At 36.7% G+C, this 19,540-nt stretch overlaps 1 pseudogene; it reads left to right on the forward strand.

The window, feature by feature from the left end:
* The window catches only part of LOC125999028 (citrate synthase, mitochondrial-like), a 51,059-nt pseudogene that overhangs the window by 580 nt on the left and 30,939 nt on the right, over positions 1-19,540 (forward strand).

Here is a 19,540-nt window from a genome sequence, read left to right on the forward strand (position 1 = left end):
TTGATCAGACAGGCAGATTTTGGAAAGACAGGATGTTTGGCATATGAATACTTCACCTCACAGTGGTATCATCTGAGAAAACCATCAGCCTATGCTTAGTAAACCTGTGTCCTGGCTCTAATCTTCATCTTGATGAGCTGGGAAAATGATGGTGGGTGAGAATGGACATCCACACTTTTCTGATCTCTGAGAATGAAGTTGTGGTTCAGGGCCCCTCATCAAACCAGTGATACTTGGAAATGGACCCACAAATACATGCAGACTGCCTTTAAAGTAGAACTATTCAGTACAGACATGGGGCACTTATTACTTTTTATTTTCTCCAGTTGTGAGAAGTTTTCTGTTGGTTAAATTTTTTTGAGGGGCCATAGAGATAGCATGGAGGTAAGGCATTTGCCTTGCATGCAGAAGGGTGGTGGTTCTTATCCCAGCATCCCATATGGTCCCCCCGAGCCTGCCAGGAGCGATTTCTGAGCTTAGAGCCAGGAGTAACCCCTGAGTGCTGTTGGGTGTGACCCAAAAACTAAAAAGAAATTTTTTTAAATAACTTCACCTGATTTATGGGCTCACTTAATGTTCCCTTTCTTTATTTCATTCTTTTCCCTCTTTCTAAAGAGCTGTTTGCCTTTCCTATTTATTTTAGGGTGATTTTTTAAAAAGACTTGTGCAATATGTTTTTCGATTTTAATAAGTTTTATTGTTATATTTCATATCTTTATTTAAACACCTTGATTACAGACATGATTGTAGTTGGATTTCAGTCATAAATAGAACACCTTCCTTCACCAGTGCAACATTCCCACCACCAATGTCACCCCTTCCCCACCCCAGCTTGTATTCGAGACAGGCATTCTACTTCTCTAACTCATTGACATTCTCATGCTAGTTGTTAGTGTAGTTATTTCCATAACTGTACTCATCACTCTTTGTGGTGAGCTTCATATTGTGAGCCGACCCTTCTGCCCCTCATCTCTATTGTCTCTGGGCATTATTATAGTAATGTCTTTAATTTTTCTTAAAACCCATAGATGAGTGACACTATTCTGTATCTATCTCCCTCTGACTTATTTCACTCTACATAATAGAGTCCATGTACATCCAGACATAGAAAAATTTCACGACTTCATCTCTTCTGATGCCTGCATAATATTTCATTGTGTGTATGTACCACAGTTTCTTTAGCCATTCATCTGTTGAAGAGCATTTTGGTTGTTTCCAGAATCTGGCTATTGTAAATAGTGCTGCAGTGAATATAGGTGTAAGGAAGGGATTTTTGAATTGTATTTTTGTGTTCCTAGGGGCCTATACCCTAGGAGTGGTATAGCTGGATCATATGGGAGCTCAATTTCCAGTTTTTTTTTTGTGAATCTCCTTATTGTTTTCCATGAAGGGTGGACTAGATGGCATTCCCACCAGCAGTAGGAAACAGCACTTTCCAAACAAGTGGAAGCAGAGATAAACAGATGGGAATATATTAAGCTGAGAAGCTTCTGTGCCTCAAAGGAAATAGTGCCTAGGATATAAAAGCCACCACAGAATTGGAGAAACTATTCATCCAATACCCATCAGATAAGAGGCTAATATTGAAAGTATACAAGGTATTGACAGAACACAACAAGAAAAATATATTATCCCATCAAAAAATGGGGAGAAGAAATGAACAGACACTTTGTCAAATAAGAAATACAAATGGCCAAAAGACACATGGAAAAATGCTCCACATCAGTAATCATCAGGGAGATGCAAATCAAAACAACTATGAGGTACCACCTCATGCCACAGAGACTGGCACACATCACAAAGAACAAGAACAATCAGTGTTGGTGGGTATACGGAGAGAGGTCTTGAAGTATTTTTATTTGGACCTCTTTTAGCTGGTACTATTAGGTCTTCTGCATATGGGTGCATTCACTCTACATATCTTGGAGCTTCTTAGCAATGAAGTGTTTGATTACTGATTCTTCATTAAAGTTATTTTTCTATCCCTGGGAAGCTGATGATTCTTGCATTGTGCCTCTTGAATTCATCCCAAAATTTTTCTTATCATCTGCGCATATATTTGAGGCTTTTGCTGTTGTCTGGAGGTTTACTGTAACTCAGCTTGGAACTCATTGATTCTGTCCTCAGCAGACATTACTCTGTTGGTGAGTTCTTCTGGTGAGTTTTTTTTTATTTCACCTACCAAATTCTTTAGTTTTTGTCACTTATGTTTGTAGTTCTCTCATTTCTGCTCTCATCTCCTCTTGTGTTTTATTGACTATCCATTTCAAGGTTTCTTGGAACTCCTAAATTTTACTCAACATTTCCTCTGTAAAGGTTATATAGCTGTTTGTTACTGAGTCTTTAGGATTACCCTTTGCATTCACTAAACCTAGTGGGGTTCTTCTTTGCTTTCCCATTTGAACATTTGCAGATTGGAGGTGTTTCTTGTGTGGCTAAGTGACTAAATTTATGGTGTCATGAAGTACAAAGACATAAAAAATGTGCGGTCATATAGTGGTTGTGTACATCATGGCTGTCCTGGCCTGAGGAGGTTAAATGTTGATCTTGAGTCACAAACAGGGCCCTAATGTGTCACGACTGATTGGTCCTTACACTATGAAATTTTGGGGATTCCCTTGAAAGATGTGTACATGGGATGTGTCTATGGGAAACAGAGACCAAGGAGTCAAGTTGTATTCAAACTCTGTTCTGTTTGTTCAAAGAAAAAGGTGGAATACTTATACTCAGTTTCTTGATGTCATAATTTTTAAATAAAACTATTCAGACAGAATTAATTTTTACCAAAAAAAATCGTATAGGGGCAAATTGTTCAAAATATATTTTGACACAGAGCAGCTTCACTTTTGAAGCTGCTTTTTGCTATCAGAAGTTTCTCAGTAGCAAGTTCAGTTCAGAATCTTTGGTTTTATGCATATTGAACTGGGGCCTGAAATGTTAATCCTTACTATGACTGCACATAGGCTAAGAGCAAAGTTAAATCAGAAGATGAGTATATTTTTTAGAAAACTAAATAAAAATACTTAAATCTACACAAATAATCCTCATAGGATATGTTTATATATCTGAGTAATCTTTAAAATGTCAGCTAAAATTATGTTTCGATTAATATTTATGTTACATCCCTTTATTTCCTGAATGCTTCATGAACAGACAACCAAAGTTTTTCAGGGCCCTAATACTTGTGAGTACAGGTTATTTTTTTCAAGCATCTTTTCTTACAGGTGCTATTTTTTCAAGTATCCTCTCTGAGAGTACAGACTATTTGGAAAAAGTTTCTGTAATAGCACCCATGGGCAGTTAGGATCATTTTTAAACTTGGTGCCTTCCTAGGTCTCAGGATTTGTTAACACAAGGCATGTAGCACCAATGCTACAATGCCTCCCTTTCTTGTGACCAGGCAAGTAAATATATTTTAATGAAAGCAAAGAGATGAATAGATATAAAAATGAAGAGGAAGGGACCTATACAGTGAACAAGGTGAGATATTTAAACAGACTACAGTGGAAGGTGGAGAAGATGGAGTATATGGAGGGTTATGTAATAACCCTAAGTAAAAGGAGCCATTTCTCTGCTTCTGACAAAATGGAAGACGGGATTACAATGAAAGAGAAGCTTTCATAATGGAAGGAATCAAGGGCATTCTCCATTTCTACCACATGCCCTTTATTCACAAGTATATCTTCTTGACCTAATTGCCTAATTGTCTAAGAGCACTTTAGGTACTGTTTCTGAGACATTCCATTCTCTCAGGAGACTCTGACAGATCTACAGGGTGCAGCTCTTACATATTGGAACCTTTTTTTTATGTTTTTATTCTTTTTATTTTTCTATGTTGTTATTATTGTTTTCCTGTGTTTTACTTGGAACCTTGGTGCTTTTTTATGAATACAAAACTAGAGATAGCCAGTCAACAGGTAGGGAAGACAAGAATGGTACCTGGAAATATGAAATAATGAATGTAGACCAGCAGGCAAACCTTAGATAAATGAAAGACAAGAGTTAAGTGCTGGATTCTCTTTTCTTCCTTATACACTGATTTGAGACATGAATTTATGTTCTCTCTGGAAATGATCCATTATTTCAAACAATACCAACACACTTGCAGATTGGGTGATTTCATTCTATCTCTCCCTCCTGCTACTCTGAGATTGCACTGAATTCACATTAGAATGAACAGCATTGTTATTAGAAGTCAAAACAAATTACTTTCAGTGCTTTTATGGTCCGAGCAGAAAACGCATAAACCATTGCTCTATTTTCTTGGGAAATTAAGCTAAGATATACATAATATTTAAAAATCATTTTGTTTAAGATTCTTGATTTACAATACCGTTATTGGTATTTTTTATTGGTCCAACAACCCAATACCACACTTTTAGCCCACTTCCCTTCCCCACAATGGTTCCAGTCACCTCACCCCAATCTTCACCTCTAGCACAGTTCTATAGAGCAGGTTTCAGACTCTGTTATCTTTGAAAATTTATTATTTCCTTACTATGCCTCTTTATATCCCACATATAAGAGAGATCTTTTTAAGAAGTAGGATGTTGGGGCCGGGCGGTGGCGCTGGAGGTAAGGTGCCTGCCTTACCTGCGCTAGCCTAGGAGACGGACCGCGGTTCGATCCCCCGGCGTCCCATATGGTCCCCCAAGCCAGGAGCGACTTCTGAGCGCATAGCCAGGAGTAACCCCTGAGCGTTACCGGGTGTGGCCCAAAAACCAAAAAAAAAAAAAAAAAAAAAAAAAAAAGAAGTAGGATGCATAGTTGAATGTACCCATTAACATCTATAACTTATTGAGCATTTTCTGGTGTCAGAAAGAGTACTGTTTTACACACATGGACATATTTAACATACAAAGTACATTTTATTATTTCTATTTTAGTCAAATGAAAAGAACTTTAATTGTTTGCTATAGACCATTAGTAAATGATGGAATAGATATCAATCTCAGGTCTTTCTAGTACCTAAGCTGCAAATCTCTTTATGATACCATATCTTGCCTAAGATAAAGCTTAACAAAAAAAATTTAAATATTTAATTTAAAATTTAAAAGTAGACTACAGGAATTAATGAATCCCCAGCTAGGATATAAAATTATGAGTGTATAGTGGCTCAAAATCAGTTTTTTCTAGTTTAATTAATTCAGGTGTGGAATACTTTTTATTTGCTTTGAAAAGGCCACACTGGCAGTTCTCAGGGATTATTCTCATATCTGTGCTCAGTGACTGCTCCTAGCAGTACTAAGTGATCATGCAGTTCCAGAGATTAAAATCTGGCCTACTGCATATAAAGTATGATCAAAGACCTTTGAGCTATCTCTCTGGGGCCCAGGTTTAGTAGTCAAAGAGGCACAAGAGAAATAAAGGGGAACAACAAGGTTTATTATTCTAGTATGAGAGTATAGTGGTGTCCCCTAGCCTGATGGTGGGGCCAACTATTTGGGAAGAAATAAAAGTATTATCATGTCAAGAGACATATTTAATTAGTAGTAAAGAGTTGAAAAGCCTAGGCAAATATATTTGTTAGAGAAGCATATTAACTTAAAGATATCAGTGATATAATAATCCCTAAAATATTTGGTTGTTGAAATGGAATAGAAGTACAAATCACTGGAACAGAAGAGTCAAGGCACTGTCAGGTGATATATTAAACACCTTAATAGACTTGGTAATCACATGGGTAAACTACAGATAGACTGTGAAGTAAATGTTGAATTCTAAATAAATATAAGTGTGTCAGGAGCTGGACAAATGACAGTATCTGGCAGGCATATAGTGAGCATGATTTTCAAATGATGGGTTTGGAGCTGGAGAGATAGTACAGCAGGAAGCATGCTTGCTTTGCATAGAGTTGACCTGAATTTAATCTTGGGAACCCCCAATCCCTGAGCCCCACCATGAATGCTTCCAAGTACAAAACTTAGAGTCAGCCCTGAGCCCTGGGCAGTGTGGCCCAAAACAAAACAAAATATCAAAGGAGAGACAGTTGGCTTCATTTTGCATGAACAAAAATAAGTACTAGTTTTCAGTAGAGGTTGGCAGCCTACTCCTGGCTTAAGTCTTGTTTTCATTCTTGTTTTTATAAGTAAAGTTTTATGTGAACACAGTCATGCACATTTGCTTACATGTTATCTGTTGTTGCTTTTTACATTACGAGTACTACTTTGGTGGTGCTGTACACTGTGGTTTGTACTATTGATAAGAAAGGGGTATAATGAATAACATTATATCTATTTTCAGCACCCAGTTCACATACAAAGTAATCAGTTTCAATTATCATGTCAGAGTGTAATACTCTTTACCCTAACTGCAGTGCTCCACTATTTGTGGCAAACTTCCTACCAATAACTGTTTTCTGATACTCATCTCTATAATCTCTGGATATTATCATTCTATCTTTCATTTTTCTTACATACCACAAATTATTGAGATTATTCTATGTCCCTTCCTATCCCTCTGACTCATTTCACTCAGCATCAAACTATCCACATCATCATCCATGGATAAGCAAATTTCATGACTTTATTTTTGCAACAGCTGCATAGTATTCCATTGTGTAGATGTACCACAGTTTTTTATCCACTTATCTGTCTCAAACACTTGGGTTGTTTTTAGTTTCTGGCTACTGTAAATAGTGCTGTGATAAACATAGAAATGTAGAGGACATTTTTGAATTGTGTTTTTCGGTTCCTAGGTATATCCTTGGGAGTAATATTACTGGATTATGTGGAAACTCAATTCTAGTTTTTTGAGGAATATCCACAATGTTTTTCCAAAAGGCTAGGACAGTCTACATTCCCACAGCAGGGACTGAGAGGCCCTTTCTCTCAGCATTGGCACTGCATTGGTTGTTCTTGATCTTTGTGATGCTTGTCATTCACTGTGTGTAAAATGATATCTCATTGTGATTTTGGTTTACATATCCCTGAAGATTAGTGATATGGAACATTTGTATTGCCTTTTGTTCATCTGTATTTCTTCTCTGAGGAAGGTTCTATTCACATCTTCTCCCCATTTTTGGATGGGAATAAAAGTTATTTTCTTGCTAATTTCTATCAGTGCCCTGTATATCTTATATATCTTATGTAGTGATGTCTTATCTGCTGGATATTCAGTGAATAGTTTCCTCCATTTTGTGGATAGTCTTTGTATACTAGGTACCATTTCCTTTGAGATGAAGAAGCTTCTCAGTTTAATGTAGTACAATTTATCATTGCTTTCACTGTTTGGCCAGTGGTGTTTCATCTTGGAAGATGTTGTTAGCTTCAATGCCATGGGGTGTTCTATCTACGTTTTCCTCTATACCTTTTGTTTTCAGGTCTGATATCATGATCTTTAGTATATTTAGTTTTGACCTTTGTGCACACTGTTAAAGAGAGATCTGAGTTCAGCTTTTGTGTGTGTGTGTGTGTGTGTGGTGTGCTTAGTTGATCAGTTTTCCCAGCACTACTTGTTGAAGAGGCTTTCCTTGCTCTACTTTGTATTTATTGCCCTTTCATGAAAGATTAATTGATCATATACCTGGGGGGTCAGTCTCACAATATTCAAGTCTATTCCTTTGATCTGAAGGTCTCTCTTTATTCTAGTACCATGCTGTTTAAATGATGACTGCTTTATAGTATAGTTTAAAGTTTGGGCAAATGATGTCCAAGGTTTGCTTTAGCTATTCGTGGATGTTTCTGTTCCATATGAATTTCAAGAGTGTATGACCCATTTGTTTGACAAATGTCATGGGTATTCTGACAAGGATCACATTAAGTTTGTGCAGTGCTGTGAGTGGTCATTTTAATTATGTTGATTCCAAACCTTGAACAGGATCTATGTCGCCATTTCCTTGAGTCCTTGTTTGTTTCGGGAAGCATTGTTTTGAAGTTTCTTTTGTATAGACTTTTCATCTCTTTAAGTTGATTCCAACGTACTTAATTTTCAGAAGTACAATTGTGAATGGGATTGTTTTTTTTAATATTTCTTTCCTTTCATTATATGTATATTGAAAAACCATGGATGTTTGCATATTAATTTTTGTTTTTTAATATTTCTTTCCTTTCATTATATGTATATTGAAAAACCATGGATGTTTGCATATTAATTTTGTAGCCTGAAATGTTACTATAGAAACATATTGTTTCTAGAGTATTTTTGGAAACCTTTAGAATTTTCTAAGTAGACTATCCTGTCATCTGCAAAGAGTGAGTGCTTGATCTTGACTTATTACTTATCTTTATATTCTTGAAATATTTTTCAAATCTAAAATCTTTGGTGAGTACTTCTAGTAATATATTGAATAGAAGTGGTTAAAAAGGCAAACTTGGGCCCAGAGAGATAGCACAGTGGCGTTTGCCTTGCAAGCAGCCTATCCAGGACCAAAGGTGGTTGGTTCGAATCCCGGTGTCCCATATGGTCCCCCGTGCCTGCCAGGAGCCATTTCTGAGCAGACAGCCGGGAGTAACCCCTGAGCAATGCCGGGTATGGCCCAAAAACCAAAAAAAAAAAAAAAAAGGCAAACTTGTCTTGTGCTGGATCTTCGAGGAAAGGATTTTGGTTTTCCCCCATCAATCATAATGTTTTCAATGAGCATGTAGCAAATGCATTTGACTGTATTGAGGAAAGTACCTTCAATTACAATCTTGTCTAGAGTTTTTTCTTTATTAATGTCTTTATTTATACAATTTGATTACAAACATGATTGTAATTGGGTTTCAGTCATATAAAGTGTTTTTTTTTTATCAAGATTAGGTGCTGGAACATGTCAAGTGCTTTCTCTGCATCTATTGATGTGATCATATGATTTTTACTTTTTATTTTATTGATATGGTGTATTATATAGTTTAACTTATTTATGTTAATATATCTTTGCAATTCTGAAATAAATCATACGTGTTATGATGTATAACATTCTTGACAAAATGTTTAATTCTATTACTGTTATTTTGAAGAGGATCTTTACATATGTAAAGATATTTGCTTGTAACTCTTTGCTTCAAAGATATTTGCTTCTAACTCTTTTTTTTGCCTGGTGTATCTATTTTATTTTGGTATCCAGACAACGTTAACTTCATAGAAACAGTTTGTGATTGTTTATGTTTCCTTAGTTTCCTTGAAGAGCCTGAAAAGGATGGGCAGTAGTTCCATCTTAAAGGTTTCAATTAATTTATCAGTGAATCAACCTTGGCCTGATCATTTTTTGATAAGCCTTTTGATTACCATTTCAATTTCCTGAGTAGTGATAGTTCTGTTCAATCATTCCAGACCATCAGATATTTATGTAGGCCTTTTCTTCCTTCCTGATGAAAGCTTGCAAAACTATAATTTTTCTTCTTAATACCACTTTTGCTGTGTCTATAAATTATGATAATTTGTGTCTTTATTATCATTAGTTTCCAGGAATCTTTTGATTTTATCTTTGATTTCCTCTCTGATCCACTTTCATTATTTATATATTGTTCAGTAGTGAGCTATTTTGTTTCCAGGTTTTAAAGTTATTTTTTGCTTTTTCCATGTGTGTTTGTAATTCACTTCTATTTTCAGTACATTATGATCTGAGAAGGTAGTTCATACAATTTCTGTCCTCTTAATTTTATGGAGGTATGTTTTATGGCTCAGCATATGATCTATCTTGGGGAATGTCTCATGTCCATTGGAAAAGAATGTGTATTTAGCTTTTGGGGGATGAAGAGCTATATATGTATATATATATTTTATATATGTATATATAATTTATACACTACTTTTGTGATGCTATGAATGTATTTCTTTAAGTTTATTAGCAGTAGTTTGAAGTATTTTGCTTGTCCCTTTTGGGTGTATTTATGTTTAGGAGTGTGATTTTTTCCTTATGTACACAACCCTTGATTAGTATAAAGTTACTTTCTCTGTCTCTTACAGCCATTGTAAGCCTAAAGTTTGTGTCTTCTGATATTAGTATGGCCACCCAGCCTCTGTTATAAGCTGTGCTTGAAGAATTTTCCTCAAATCTTTGACTTTGAGTCTGTCTTTTCTCTGACTATTCATGTGTATTTCTTGAAGGCAGAAATATTTTGGGTTCAATTTTCTGATTCACTTGCCACTTCTTTGTTTTAATTGGTGCAAATAAACCATAGGCATAGAGAAATGATTGTCATGTTTTTTTAAAATCATCTTTTTGTAGAAGTTTTGTGTGTTTTCTCTGTCTCTTTTGCCTTAAAGCAGACCGTTTAGTCTGTAATGTTTCTGAGATGTTCTTTATTTATAAAGCTGTATATCCTTCCTTCAAGCCTGAATGAAAGTTTGGCTGGGTGAAGTTTTCTTGGCGAGGCATTCATTATGCTGTGTATTTTTCCCACTACATCCCATCACTGCCTTTGGGCTTATAGGATTGCTTGTAATAAATATTTTGTAAATCTTAAGAATGCTTTTTTGTATGCAATTATATTTTTGATCTTGCTTCTTTCAGTAATACATCTCTATGTTTTGAATCATTGTGATCCTTGGGATCCCTTTTTTTGGTCTTTTACTGTTATTCTTCAGATTTCAGGATTTGAGTTAGTGTAATCTTCAGCCATGGAAACATGTCAGCAATTATGTTCATGACTGTTGATTCTTCATGGGGGTTTCTTCCTGGGTCTCAGGTACCCCAACGATTCTTATATTTTTTCTCTTGAACTTATCTTAATAATAATTTCTTTATTTAAGCACCATGGTTACAAACATATTCATGATTGAGTTTCACTTATAAATGCACACCCCCTTCATCAGTGCAACTTTCCTACCGCCAATGTCCTCCATTTCCCTCCTCCTCCAACCCTGCCTATATATTTTGTTTTTGTTTGTTTGTTTTTGTTGTTGTTGTTTTGGCCACACTCAGCGGTGCTCAGGAGTTACTCCCAGCTCTGCACTCGGTAATCACTGCTGGTTCTGGAGTCCCTGCCTAGCTTAGAGAGTTCTGTTGTCAGCTTATTTTGAGAATCTTTCCATGTCTTCTATTTTTAAAGGTCTTTTCCAACCTCCTCTGCTGAGTTGTTTTGCAGCTCATATTCCAGCTCAATGATTCTGTCTTCAGCAGCTGTTACTCTGCTGGTGAGTCCTTCCAGTGAGTTTTCCATTTTACCTACCAAATTTTTCAGTTCTTTCACTTTTGTCTGATATTTTCTCATTTCTACTCCTATATCCTCTTGCACCTTCTTTGATTTCAGTTCCATGGTTTCTTTGTGTTCTTTGACCATCCTCCACATTCCCTTTCTAAATTTCTTATTAGAGTGGCTATATTGGTAGCTGGTTCTAGTTGGGTCTTGAGAACCACCATCATCACTTACCAAGCACGGTGGGGTGCTGCTTAATGTCCTCATTGTCACCTTTGCAGTGCCGTGGTGTTTTTTTTTATGTGTAGTGCTGGGTTCACTGACTAGAGAAAATGCTTTGCTGTTGAGCTAAGAGAGCAGCTGTGCTCCTCTCGTAGTGTGCAGATCCACTTCTGCCTTGGACTCAGTTCCCATTTACATGTGACATCTTCTGTGCAAGAGGAGTTGTTTTAAATATCTTTATGGTCCTTAATTAGGTGCTTACACATTAAAAATCTCAAGTTCTTAATATATAGGAAACTTGGTGATGATTATTCTTGACCCTATAACATTAAACAATTTGAAATCTATGTTGTCTGATATAGGTATGGCTACTCCTGTTCATTTTTAGATAATCATTTGCTTGTAGAATAGTTTTCAAGCATTTGACTGTTTAAAAACATTATTTTGTTTATTTAAGCACCATGGTTAAAATATGTTCATTTTTAGGGGCTGGAGAGATACCACAGTGGTAGGGCATTTGTCTTGCATGCAGCTGATTTGAACAGTCAGTGGTTTGAATCTCAGTATCTTTTATGGTCCTCTGTACCTACCAGGAGCATTTTCTGAGTGAAGAGCCAGGAGTATCCCTTTAGCGCTGCTGGATGTGTTCCCAAAACAACAACAACAAAAAAGTTTATTGTTAAGTTTCAGTCATCGAATGAACACCCCCCTTTACCAAGGTATCTTTTCCCCACCACCAATGTTCTCCATTTTCCTCCTCCCCCCCACCTGCCTGTCTTATGACAGGCATTCTATTTCTTTCACTCACTATAATTGTCATGGTAGTTGTTAATACAGTTAATTCTATAATTGCACTCACCACTCTTTGTGATTAGCTTCATATCGTGGGCCAGTCCTTCCATCCCTCATCTCCATTGTTTCTGGGTATTATTACCATACTGTCTTTTATTCCTCTTGCATCCCACAGATGAGTGAGACTATTCTATGCCTATCTCTCTCCCTCTGACTCTTTTTACTCAGTATTATAGTCTCCATGTCCTTCCATGTATAGGCAAATTTCATGACTTCACTTTCCCTAGAGCTGCATAATTTTCCATTATATATATGCACAATAGTTTCTCTAAACACTCATCTGTTGTTGGGCATCTGGGTTGTTTCCAGACTCTGGCTACTGTAAATAGCACTGCAATGAATATAGGTGTGCAGAAGGCTTTTTTGCATTGTGTTTTTTGTTCTTAAGGTATATCCCTAGGAGTAGTATAGCTGGATCAATTTCCAGTCTTTTGAGAAATATCCAGATTGTTTTCCAAAAAGGTTGAAGTAGAGAGCATTCCCACCAGCAGTGGAGGAGAATTCCTTTATCAAAATACCCATGCTAGCACTGTTTGTTTTTTTATTCTCTCCCCCAAGGATTTTCTTTTTCTTCATGATATGTGCCAGTCTCTGTGGCATGAGATGTTATTTCATTATTGTTCTTATTTGATCTGCCTGAGTGTTAGTGATGTGGAGCATTTTTTCCACGTGTTTCTTGGTCACCTGTATTTCTTCTTCAAGGAAATGTCTGTTCATTTCTTCTCTCCATTTTTTGATGGGGTTAGATTTTTAGTCCCATTTGTTTATCTCTGCTTCCACTTATTTGGGCAGTGATGTTTCCTATAAGAAGATGCTTTAGTTTCATTTTCATAAAGTGTTTTGCCTAAATTTTCTTCTATATACCTTATAGTTTCAAGTCTGATATTAAGGTTTTTAATCCATTTTGATTCGACCTTTGTGTATGGTGTTAGATAGAAGTCTGAGTTTGCTTTTATGCATGTGACTGAGCAGTTGTCCCAACACCACTGTTGAAGAGGCTTTCCTTGCTCCATTTTGTGTTTATTGCCCCTTTATAAAAGTTTAATTAGTTGTCTGTCTGGGGTCATTCTCTGAATGCTCAAGTCTATTATATTGATCTGTGGGTCTGTCTTTATTTCAATACCATGCTGTTTTAATGACTATTGCTTTGTAATACAATTTAAAGTTGGGGACTGATGCCTCCCATCTTCTTTTTTCTAAGTGTTGCTTTAGCTACTTGTGGAAGTTTATTATTACAAATGAATTTTAGGAGTGTTTGATCCACTTCTTTGAACAATGTCATTGGTATCCTTAGAGGGATTGCATTAAATATATACAATGCTTTGAGGATTATTGCCATTTTAATGATGTTAATCTTCCCAATCCATGAACAAAGTATATGCCTCCATTTTCTTGCGTCCTCTTTTATTTCTTTAAGTAGTGTTTTGTAGTTTTCTTTGTATACGTCCTTCATTTATTTATTTAAGTTGATTCCAAGGTATTTGAATTTCTGTGGTGCTATTGTGAACAGGGCTTTTTTTTAAACATCTATTTCTTCTCTATCACTATTTGTGTATAAGAAAGTCATTTAGAGGCTGGCATGGTAGCATAGCGGTAGGGCATTTGCCTTGCATGCGGCTAACCCAGGACAGGCTTGAATTTGATCCCTGGCATCTCATGTGGTTCCCCAAGCCAAGAGTTATTTCTGAGTGCAGAGCCAGGAGTAACCCCTGAGCTCAATTGCGTGCTGCCCCACCAAAAAAAGAAAGTCATTGAGTTCTATGTGTTAATTTTGTAGTCTGTCACTTTGCTATATAAATCTATTGTTTCTAGGAGCTTTTTGTAGTATATTTTTTAAAACAAAGATCATATTTTAATTTTATTTTGGGGGGGGTCACACCTGCCGGTGCTCAGGGACTACTTCTGACTCTGAGCTCAGAAATTGCCCCTGAAGGCATGTGGAACCATATGGGATGCCAGGATTCGAACTACTGTCAGTGCTGGTTCAGCTGCGCAAGGCAAACACCTTACCACTGTGCTATCTCTCTGGCCCCCTTTCGGTAGAGTCTTTAGGATTTTCTAAATATAGTATCAGGTCCTCTGCAAGCTGTGAGAGCTTGACTTCTTCCTTTCCTATCTGGATGCTCTTAATAGATTTTTACTGTCTAATTTCTATAAGAAATATTTCCAGACATGATACTCTACTAGAAAACTCTAAAGTTTCTACAAAAAAAGCTTCTAGAAACAATAGACTCATATAGCAATGTGGCAGGCTACAAAATTAACACACAAAAATCAATGGCCTTTCTATACAACAATAGTAATAAGGAAGAAATGGACATTAAGAAAACAACCCGGGCCGGGCGGTGGCGCTGGAGCTAAGGTGCCTGCCTTGCCTGCGCACGGACCGCGGTTCGATCCCCCGGCGTCCCATATGGTCCCCCAAGAAGCCAGGAGCAACTTCTGAGAGCATAGCCAGGAGTAACCCCTGAGCGTCACAGGGTGTGGCCCAAAAACCAAAAAAAAAAAAAAAAAAAAAAAAAGAAAACAACCCAATTCACAATAGTGCCACACAAACTCAAATATCTTGGAATCAACTTGATTAAAAATGTGAAGAACCTATACAAAGAAAACTATAAAAATCTGCTCCAGGAAATAAGAGAGGACATGCAGAAATGGAAACGCATACCCTGCTCATGGATTGGCAGGATTAACATTTTCAAAATGGCAATACTCCCCAAAGCATTGTACAGATTTAATGCTATCCATCTAAAGATACCCATGACATTCTTCAAAGAAGTGGATCACGCACTTTTGAAATTCATATGGAACAATAAACACCCTAGAATAGCTAAAGCAATCATTGGGAGAAAGAATATGGGAGGAATTACTTTCCCCAACTTTAAACTGTACTACAAAGCAATAGTTATCAAAACAGCATGGTATTGAAATAAAGACAGGCCCTCAGATCAGTGGAATAGGCTTGAATACCCAGAGAATGTTCCCCAGACATACAATCACCTAATTTTTGCTAAAGGAGCAAGAAATCCTAAATGGAGCAAAGAAAGCCTCTTCAACAAGTGGTGTTGGCACAACTGGATAGCCACTTGCAAAAAATTGAACTTAGACCCCCAGCTAACATCATGTATGAAGGTTAAATCCAAATGGATGAAAGACCTTGATATCAGACCCGAAACCATAAGATACATAGAACAACACATAGGTAAAACACTCCAGGACATTGAGACTAAAGGCATCTTCAAGTAGGAAACTGCATTCTCCAAGCAAGTGAAAGCAGAGATTAACAGATGGGAATATATTAAACCGAGAAACTTCTGCACCTCAAAAGAAATAGTGCCCAGGATACAAGAGCCCCCCACTGAGTGGGAGAAACTATTCACCCAATACCCATCAGATAAGGGGCTAATCTCCAAAATATACAAGGCACTGACAGAACTTTACAAGAAAAAAACATCTAATCCCATCATAAAATGGGGAGAAATGGACAGACACTTTGACAAAGAAGAAATACAAATGGCCAAAAGACACATGAAAAAATGCTCCACATCACTAATCATCAGGGAGATGCAAATCAAAACAACTATGAGGTACCACCTCACACCCCAGAGATTGGCACACATCACAAAGAATGAGAACAAGCAGTGTTGGCGGGGATGTGAAGAGAAAGGAACTCTTATCCACTGCTGGTGGGAATGCCGTCTAGTTCAACCTTTATGGAAAGCAATATGGAGATTCCTCCCAAAACTGGAAATCGAGCTCCCATACGACCCAGCTATACCACTCCCAGGAATATACCCTAGGAACACAAAAATACAATACAAAAATCCCTTCCTTACACCTATATTCATTGCAGCACTATTTACCATAGAAACAGCCAAGATACTCTTCAACAGATGAATGGCTAAAGAAACTGTGGTACATATACACAATGGAATATTATGCAGCCATCAGGAGAGATGAAATCATGAAATTTTCCTATACATGAATGTACATGGAATCTTATGCTGAGTGAAATAAGTCAGAAAGAGAGAGAAAGATGCAGAATGGTCTCACTCATCTATGGGTTTTAAGAAGAATGAAAGACATTCTTGCAATAACTTTCAGACACAAAAGAGAAAAGAGCTGGAAGTTACAGCTCACCTCATGAAGCTCACCACAAACAGGGATGAGTTTAGTTAGAGAAATAACTACATTTTGAACTGTCTTAATAATGAGAATGTATGAAGGAAATGGAAAGCCTGTCCTGAGTACAGGTGGGGGTCGGGTGGGGAGGAGGGAGATTTGGGACATTGGTGATAGGAATGTTGCACTGGTGATGGGTGGTGTTCTTTACATGACTGAAACCCAAACACAATCTTGTATGTAATAAAGTTTTTTAAATAAAAAAAAGAAAAGAAAGTTTATCAAACAGGGAAAAAAAAGAAATATTTCTAGTACTATGTTGAATAGGAGTTAAGAGGGGGAAGCTTTGTCTTGTGCCAGATCTTAGAGCAAAGCCCTTAACTTTAAGCCTGCATATACTATATACTATATATTATATACTATGGTTATTCTGAAGTTCCTCTTGAAGGTAGTGGAAAGTTGGGTTCAATTTTCTGACCCATCTTTCCACTTGATTCCTCTTGATTGGTGAGTTCAGGCTGTTCGCAATAGGTGTGACCATTGAAGTGATGGAATTTATTGCTATAATTTTATATAAATTATTAGTATTTATGAACTTTGTCTTGTCTTTCAAAGAAACTCCTTTAAAGCCTCTTCCAAAACTAGTTTTAAGACTGTGAATACCCTCAATTGTTCCTTGTCCTTGTAGATTCTTATCTTTTCCTTATTCTGAATGATAACTTAGACAGTGGTTTTTTTTTTGTGAAGTAATTCTTTTATTGAGTTTTTGTTTTTAAACTATTTCACCATTCTTCTCTGACCTTTATAGCCTCATTTTATGGGAAGTCCTTTACATGTGAGTTCTTTCCTTGTCCATGCTACTTTCAGTCTTTGACATTTATCTTTTTGATGCGAATATGTCTTCACATTTTTCTGTTTGGGTTTCTTTGAGACTTTTGGATCTGGGTGCATGAGTTCCTTAACTCTCGTAATCCTTAGATATGATTATTTCCTTGACAAATATTTCTTTGTCTCTCTCTCCCTATTTTTCTGGGACTCCCCTGATTCTATTACTGTTCTTCTGGATCTCATTTTCTAATTTTCTCTTGTATTGTTTAAAGTTCATCAGTGTTTTTATATCTTATGTTGTTTTCTTGGAATTTTTTGAGTTGTATCATTGAGGTTAATGACTCACTCCTCAAATGTTGTCATGCTGCAACTAGAGCTATCACTGAAATTTTAATTTCACCAATTGTGCTATCCAGTTTCATCATTTCTAATTTCAGTTTTATCATTTCTCTCTCATACATTTTTGTGAATTATTGACAGCCAGTATCATAGTTCATTAACATCAACATTGTCCTCAAGGATATTATAAAATATTTGTTTGAGTGGTTATAAAGCTTGTTGGCTGTGGTAGCATCTTTTGGGCTATTCTCTGAAATCATTGAGGCTGGTGTTTCTTTGCTGTTGTAGCTCCGTTGTAGCTATATATGTGGCTCTGGTTTTGTAGTTAGCAATGTTTCATCAAGATTTTTCAAGCCAGTTATCCACTTCAAAATTTTGTATTTCCAGTTTCTTGAGAACTTTGGCTCTATTTTATCCTTGGCCGAAGGTATGGTGTGAAATGGGAGAGGAAGTTTTGTGTGTGTGTGTGTGTGTGTGTGTGTGTGTGTGTTTTGAGAGGGGGAGCGACTAAATCACTATTTTTGTAGTTCTTTGTCGCCATCTAGTGTCAAAAGTCTTGACCTGAGATATATCCCAGACTCTATCTCTACCTTCAATAATGAATATGTTGAGGTGTTTTTTTTTGTTTGTTTGTTTTTGGTTTGTTTGTTTTTAAGTAAGGTTTTTCCTTTCTCTTTATAGTTTCTTGTTAATCCCTTTGCCTGCCTACTGACTAGAGTTTTTTTTTTTTCTGATATATAGTTGAAAGTTCATGGGTGTGATCCAAACCCAGCAGGTTTCACTGCTTATCGTATCACATTGTTTGGGATTCTGCCACCAGGCCCAGTGTGAAGTCTAAAGTCTTTCTGTCTCTTAGCTCAGAGAGCTTTTCCCCCAACCCAGACACAGAGAAATCTGTCACTCACTTCTTTCTTGGTGTCTCAAGAGAGAGGTTCTCTTGGCTGCTCCATGAAATTTTGTTTTCCTTTTCTCTGTTGAGAGGTAATTGCTGTCTCTATATTGATAACTTCATTTCCTGGAGCAGTTCACCAAGGTCTTTTCTCTGTGGTTTGATCCTTCCTCCTCTTGTTTTATTTTTCTGAGAATAGCTAATCAATCTTTGGGATTCAATGTGAAAATAAATTTCCAATGTATTTTTATCCAGAACTCTTTCACTGCGTTTATCAATTTCTAATAGTAGTATGTTTTTATATATCAGTGCGTTGCCAGTCTACTAGATTTAAATGTTCTTTCAGGGCAGAGTGATTTTATGATTCTATTCTACAGCTCCGTCATACTTGCCAGAGTATTACAACAGCGGTTTCAGCTGCCCAGGACAATCTCAGTTTATGATTGCTGCTTGAAGAAAAATATATATCAAGCCCCTTTCCACGTGAAAAAATTCTGTTTGAATGATAAATTGCAAATAATCACTGTGTTCTCTGGGTTGCATTCAGTAGATGATTGATGATTGAATTAGTGAATGAATAATAGAAATTAGCCATCCACATATAGAAAGTAATAGGACCTGTCGAATTGATGAGGTTTTTTAAGAAGACACCATGAAATAATTACCTCAGGAAGACGTAATATTGTGTTGGCCCTTTGCTAAAGGGACAAAACTCTATATAATTATTGACCTTATAGAGCAGCAATAGCTCTATAAATCATTACTTTAGTAATTGTTCTGTCTCAGTCCAATGAGGTTTCAAAATAGTCACTCAGTAATTAAGGGAATGTGAGTAACTAGATCATCTTGCAGAAGAAAGATGAGTTTGAATAGGCTCGTTCGCCCACACGCATGGTAAAAAATGAATAAAATGCAGGTTTGTAGATAATCCCAAATAAGGAACAGCTATTTTGATGGATTTCTCACGTCATAGATATAGGATATTGTGATTATGATGTCTTCCTTCTAGTTACCTTATCACACTTACAGCTCTCCTGGGAACTTACTTGGAAATCTTTCAATACTCAACAGATATTTGGATTGACAGTTTCACCTTATCACACTGATTCTACCATTGACCCCATGATCACAGTCTGTAAAACTCTTATTTTACTTCATTCACAGTTTCTTTTTCCTACTGCCATATAACCAAGGGTCTGTTTTTTTATGGATTGGACTGGGAGTGAGA

Source organism: Suncus etruscus, chromosome X, assembly GCF_024139225.1.
Source record: "Suncus etruscus isolate mSunEtr1 chromosome X, mSunEtr1.pri.cur, whole genome shotgun sequence".
NCBI classification, from domain to species: Eukaryota; Metazoa; Chordata; class Mammalia; order Eulipotyphla; family Soricidae; genus Suncus; species Suncus etruscus.